The sequence below is a fragment of the Lactuca virosa genome, chromosome 2 (genome assembly GCF_052849685.1).
Source record: "Lactuca virosa cultivar CGN04683 chromosome 2, Lactuca_virosa_CGN04683_v6, whole genome shotgun sequence".
Classification (NCBI taxonomy): Eukaryota; Viridiplantae; Streptophyta; class Magnoliopsida; order Asterales; family Asteraceae; genus Lactuca; species Lactuca virosa.
Window position 1 is genome coordinate 101,169,675 of NC_136427.1, and position 7,826 is coordinate 101,177,500.

The window sequence follows — 7,826 nt, forward strand, 5'->3', positions numbered from 1 at the left end:
GGTTTAACCTATATGTGAGATCTTATTTCTACGCTACGATTTAGGTCTAGGTTGTTTCCACCTTGAGGTTAAAACTTAACATAGGATATCCCTTTGACCTCTATAAAAGGTCGTCAACTGCATTGACGCCATAAAATGTTTTTCAAACAATTTTTCTTGTCCTTTATCTTAGGAAAAAGACATCGGTACTCGCCTTATACTCGTCTTATACTCTCCTTAGTATTTTGGTACGATCAGCTACACTACTCTACTTATTCCTTATTTCTTAATCTTCCATCAAAAAGTTATTTCGTTTCATCGGTTTTATTTATCATCGATAAAATACTTTATAACCACTTCATACAACTTACTAGACCTTTCTTAACAATTTACACCATATTCTCGCTAAAAATCTTTTGACAACTTGTTTTAACTTAACACTTTTCTTCAAAACTCAATTTAACCAATATTGTTTTTAATCTTGCTATTACAATCTCATTTCAAATCCATTTCAATGGATAGATGTGCTTTTGAGGGCACATAAACCATTTTAAACATTGCTTACCATTTTGACACGTCTTCGAAAAAGTAGACACATTTTCTTTTATAATCGTGTTTAAACTCTTTGCTACAAAACATAGACCTATGACATTGAAGTTCATTATATATGTAAAAGCATCCTCGGATTTTCCAAACCACTTTTGCTTTGACACATTTAACCGCTTTCTCATTTAGACATTGTAATTTACTTTAATGTGTTTTCTTGAAAACACAACATGATATTTATGCAAATGTCTACTTCAAACATGTTTATAAGACATATCTAACGCTTGTAATTCAAAACATACCTTATTTGTGTACTTTGCTTCAATATAGTTTTATAATCTATAAAGATTCTAAAATATAAAGCATTGCAAAACTTAGTGTTCACTTTTAAAGTTCCAGTGGCGCACTTTCAACAATGCACAATTATTCATCTAAATATGTTAAGTCTTTACCTTATCCGTTTTTAAGCATTGTTGGACTCCGGTCAAAAAGGTCAAAACTGTCAGATTTTCAATTACAAGTTTTAGTGTTTCTTCTTTTTCACAAATGGAGTTTAACTTAATAGATAACTCGTGAATTTTTAGCAAACCTTAGAAAACACTTTAAAACTTCTTCATTTCTATTTAATCATCAATATACATCACATATTGAAATTTGAAATATATCTCAACCTGGTTTTAAATCTACCTATATGTATTGTTCTTATAATTTCAACAATAACAATCATTGCCGCCGCTACCTTCCTTTTTCTTTCCCCCGAACTTGATTTCTCGCTCTCTTTTTGATTTTAGATCTCGCACGCCCATAATAGTAACATAATACATTGTCTAACTTTGTTTCAGTCTATTTTGCTTCTCGTGGTATCATGTTCGTATGCATAAAGACTAGAAGTCTACCCTTTCGTTTTGAGCGATTAATACGTATATAGTCGTAAGGCATAATTTTCATTTAGTCAGCTCTGATATATTCAATTACACCTTTTATCATATACATCTTGTTTTTATTTTGAAATCTCTATAAACAAGTGATCCTTATTTACATTGCTCTTTCGTCCTAGATTCGGAAACTTGATTCAAAATGTAATTTTCATTGTATTTTTCTTACAATTAATACACAAGAAGAATACCATTGTTCTTATCATTTTTCTAAATCCATAAAATATATGTGAAGGATATGTTTCCTTATGTTTCTTTTTTTTTTTAAATACATCAAAAAGTTTTGAATTTTACGATTATCTATTCTCTAAATGATTGTTTTTGTAGAAACACTAAATTAAGAATCCACTATATTCAATGATCGATATTTTTACACATTTCTTAAAATAGCATTCTACTTTGTAATTTTCAGTGAGTTCCTAAACTCTCAACTTTGTTTTTATAAATATTATGACTCATAAGCTTGAATTTGTCCTGACTTAGAGAATTAGACAATTTTTCAAAAGAGTAATCAAAATATTTTCGTATAAATTCCCTTATTGATGACTTAAACCTGTAACCTTAATTAATCATTATATTATTTTACTACTTTGTTGGATCGCCACACATGTATCTTCATTATCTTGGAATTATTACACATTTTGATAATAGTGAGATTAATTATCATTTTTAAACACACATTTTGATAACAGTGAGATTTTTATCACTTCTAAACACTTAAAATGCTATCTACACAATGTGGTTTAACTTATCATAAACTTTCATTGCTTCCATTTGCAACAATGACTCTCTAAATATATTTATTCTTCGAATAAGGTTTTATTATTGTAAGAGTAATTGTAGTAGTAATTATAGCCTCGGAGATCCTCAATAATTTCGTAATATATTTTGTAGACGACACTTAAATAGCCTTCACATTTGAGATGTACCAAAACTTCGTTGCGTACCCTTAGTACGTATATTTAGGAACTTACCCTCGATCGCTTCTCTTTTATTTGTGCTACCCCTTCTTATTTTGGAATATATCTTTTCCAGATTTAGTAGCCAACCCGAAAGTGAACAAATTGTTCCTAATCTCTTTTTTATTAGGCGGCGAATTTACACTTAGTGCTAATTTAGAATGCAACTTAAGGATCAATGCGGATTTAACGCTCAGTGTCGTTCGTGCTTCTGCATAACTTGTACCGCTCTCTTAATTCAGATAATATATAACTAGATGATCTTTTTTTCGACTACGTCGCCGTGGTTGGATCATGATTCCATGAATCAAATTTTCCATAATCTAGAAGAAAGAACTCGAATTAAGGAAACATTAATTTGACTATAGCTAATGAATTGGGTTCTCCCTTGAGGAATTAACCCAAAAGAATCAAAGAGCTCTTCAAGTCACCATCTCTCCAATTATACAATTGTATTCGGCTGAGTTCTAATAGAATGTGTCACGAATTGAATTTCGGGACGAAATTCTTTCAACCGGGGGAGACTGTGACAACCGTCAAAATTCGATTCGGTTCTAGATTTGACTAGACTTAGTTGCACATATAGGCACTACACATAATAAACTTAGTAACTAGAAGCTAAGTTATAACCTACTAGAAACTTGGAAACAATTAGAATCAATGGATAGTGTACTTAGATTTCACATTGATATGTGAATTCTACATCTACTGAGTTGTAGTGACTATCCATATTTGGGTAACTCTTTGACTCGAACAACATTTCATGAATCATATACACACATCATGCACTTGACCTAGAAGTAGAAGTTAGGTCAAAGTCTCATAGAAACTTAAGTCAAAGTTGAAGAGTAGGACTAGTATACTTGATTCCTCAATTTCGCTTGAATCTCGAAACCACTACATAGAATGCCAATAAACCGATAAAATAAGTTACAAACATTATTTATAACTATAAAAGAGTTATAATACCATAAAATAATTTGAAGTCTCAAAGATACAATTCACTTTGATGTCCAAAGATTTATTAAACTCCAAAAACCCTAAAAACCCTAAAACCTAAATTTTATAAAGTTTAACATCAAGAATTATATAAATTTTTTTTATGAAACTTATAAAATTATCTTAAAATAATCAAGTTGGGAAATATAATCAAGGAAAATATAGTTTAATGTACCAACAGTTATCCTTATTTTATAAGTGGAAAATCAAGGATTTTATTAAACAATGTAAAGCTTAAGCATATTTTATAAAAACATTAGAAATTTATAAAAATTGGTAGAAATGATTTGAATGGGATTTATGAGAGAGAAATCCTCTCTCCTCCTCCCAAAAATCGGACTCATCCCCCCAATACACCATTTTCCCAAGTCATTAATCAATTTCACTCACCCACTCCATCTCCTTCTCTCTCACACTCCCTCATTTCATTTTCTCTCTATTCTCTCTTCCTCTCTCCCTCAACCACGAAATTCTCCAGAAAATGGGTCATAGAACACACCATGAACTCTAAATCTTAATCATCTTGAGGTGTTCTTAAAGGTAAACCCGAAAATCATTCATTTTCCTTCTCTTTTCCTTCAAGTTTTACTTGTTTTTCATGGACTTTCTCCATCTTCTACTCCATTCTAATGAAAGATCATGAACACATAAACATACACACACACACAAACTCATGTTTTTGATGATGATGGTGGTAGGATTTCACCCAAAACAACATGCATGTTGTTAATGGTGAAATCCAAGGACCAAAACCTAAGTCAAAATCAACATAATGCACTTTTCTACAAGTTTTGGGTAAAAATCACCACATGCACCCTAAGTTTTCTATTAAAAACGATTTTTCAACATTTCAAACTCATGAATGGTCTTCAAAACAACATGCATGTGATGATCTTCAAGCTTATATGCTTGATGATCAAAGTATGTTGTTAAAAGCTTTCAAATATGTTCATGAAGGATTTATTTCCAAATAAATATCTAAAACTCCTTTTCTGACCAAATCCGATTTTTCCCAGATTCCCACCAACAAAATGAGATGTTTAACAAATTTTCAGAAAATAATTCATTTTGCTCGAATTATTATAATTATTGAAATAAAATAGGTCAATAAATCATATAAAATACTTTCTGGGGTCTATAAATCCTAGTTAAATTCGTGGATGACCCCTACGCTAAATAATGATCCCTCATTAAGTTTCATCGATTTTTGCTACTGTTTAATATGGTTTTGAATTTTCTTTTTGTTTGGCTCCAATAAATCATAAAAGCACTTTAGAAAATCTTAAAATGATATATAACAATTTTCGCAGTTGCTACCAGAGTTATAAGACTCACAAAAATATTTTCAGAATTTTTCATAAAGCATTCCTATTTTTTCCCGATTTTTGTATTTATAATGGCCTAAAAATAGAACAAACAGTTCTGCTCATCCAAAATTCATGAAAATTTACCAGAACACCTTGTAGTACATTAGGAGGCTACATAAAAATTTTGATGATTTTTCTCTTCTGTATACTATTTTTCTCCTATTTTCTAAGATTAAATACACTTAAATACACAAAATCAGATTTCCGTATATAAAAACCACATTTGGTAGTTTTCCCAGATTATTTACTCTGTAAATGAAGTGTACAAAATTTTTGGTAATTTACTTTAACTGATTAATAATTATTATTCAATTAATTATTATTTAAGAAGATTAAACAAGGAAAAATAGCAACACTAATTGAAAAATATCTTTTATATTTTTCACAGCTTCTACATGTATAATAAAAGTGATACAAAAATTTTAGGCAATTTTGGAAACTGTTTCCTATTTATTTCAATTTTTATTAGAATAAATGCTCAAAAATCATAAAATTTGGTTAAACAGTTTAGAAATCAATTTTTATATTTTTCCCAGCTTAATAATGTTTAATAACAGTAATACAAAAAGTTTGGGTAATTTTGGAAACTGATTTCTATTTTTCATGAATTTGTATCTATTTAGAGAATTAAATATATGAAAAATGGTTACACATATTCATAATCCATGAAAATTTATCTTGAAGTCTTTTAGTACATTTAGAACCAAAATCTGAAGTTTGGTAATTTTTATTAACTGTTTAGTATTTTTCATGATTTTATGGTTATTCAAGAAACTAAAATCGTGAAAAATAGTCAAACAAATCAAAAATTTAAGAAAATTTATCTTGAGGTCTTTGACTTCAATTAAAACTAAAATGCAAACTTTGGGAAATTTTAGAACTAAATTAATTTAGTTTTTGAATACTTAATCATTGGAACACCTCTTAAAATGTTAAATATTAGCATTTCAATAATGAGAAATTTCCACTTAAATTGTTATATAACAATTGATCCACTGAAATTTAATTTTCACAGAAAAATGTTTGTAACTTATCAATATTAAATTTTGACACAATATTGGCATAATTCTACTGTAGTAGTAAGTATACTAGTGTTAGATTTCGATTAGAGACTCACTAGCGAATACCATTATTGTAGGAATCGGTAGTGGTACACGTGGAACGTAGTTCAAGGCATCATTTGCATCATCTCAATGCATAGTGAGTATTCACGCACTCCCCTATTTTCAGCTTTTATGTTTTGGGGTGGAAAAGCATGTCCCGAAAAACTATTATTTGAATGTTGTATTTAAATTGATTTGTATCAAACATGATTGCTATTTTATTGCTATATCTCTCTATGTATGTCTATGCAACACGGAACATGAGAACTTATCGTATTAAGGCCCTTCCCTTATCTCTAACCATTAACTCTTTGAGCCAATGGTCATTATGGATAGCGCTATTAGGAATTGACAACTCCTCACTCGCCCTATTGCTGGAGTGCATGATACCATATTCATCTATGGAACGATAAGCATAGATCTTGATAGGGCTTCAGTCATAGGTTTGGTTGAGACTCATTGTTTGCTCATACACATACAGACTCGTTTCTCGTTATAGCAATAAACTTGTTATTTATTATAGCAATATACTCGTTTATCAATTATAGCAATCAACTGTGTTACTCATTATAGCAATAAAGTTGTTATTTATTATATCAATAAACTCGTTTATCAATTATAGCAATCAACTGTGTTACTCATTATAGCAATAAACTTGTTTATTAATTATAGCAATGAACTTTGTTTCTCATTACAACAACGAGCTTTATTACCGAAAACTTATATACATGTTTTAGCAATGAAATTATTTGCTCCTTGTAGCAACAAAATTGATTGCTCATTTTAGCAATGAAACTTGTTTACTCGTTTGAGTAACGAACTTTATCTTCCATGAGAATATGAATGTTGCATCTTATTTGGGCAACATACTTTATCTCTCATGATGACAAAGAACTTTGTTTTTACAAACTTATTTACTCCTTTTAACAATATACTTTTATTATTGGAAACTTTTATCAAAACTTTGATTTCAATTCATGAACCAATATTATTTTGTTAAACTTGTGAGTACTCACCAACTATTTTTATAGTTGACGCTCGTTTTACATGCTTTTTTAGGAATCATCGAGTAAGTGGCACTTAGGGACACTTCACTTTTAGGAGCATTCGCATGTGTTGTATTTCAATTTACATTGTAATTTCTTTTAAAAGTTGTTCAAACTCATTGTAAAATTGTAATGATTTTTAATACTATGGTTGGTGTTGTCTTTTAACTTTTGCTATGAAACCCTTTATACTGCCACGCCTCGTGTTTCCGCTTTAGCGGGGTGTGAGAAGTATGTAATCTACATACAATACAAGAAAGCTAACTATACTCCCACTAGCTTTGACATATTCGCAGGACTCATAAATGACTATATAGCAGAGAGGTATAATCATATATCATTCTACATGTTATATATATATATATATATATATATATATATATATATATATATATATATATATATATATGCCTAATCATAAATGATTAAACATATATGTCTATTCACAGAATGAGTAATCATATATGATTATGACAGTTGGTGGCAAAATAGGTAGTGGTGGCAGATGTGGCGGTGGTATAAGTGGTAGAGGTGAGAGTGATGGAGGTGATATTGATGGGGTCGGCTGGTGTAAGAGGTGGTGGTAGTGGTGGTAGCGGTAGTGGTTGTGGTGGTGGGGATGGTGGCAGAGGAGAAAGGAATTGGCGGCGCTACAACATTTATAATTAAAATAGGTCTGCCGCGTCAGTACACTAGAGGGTTAGAGCGGCAGATGTGAAATATGTGGCTGAGGTTGAATCTCAAGATCTCTTATTTAATTTTTATCTCAACGGAGCCTACCTACCTACCTACCTACCTATATATATATATATATATATATATATATATATATATATATATATATATATATATATATATATATATAGAGAGAGAGAGAGAGAGAGAGAGAGAG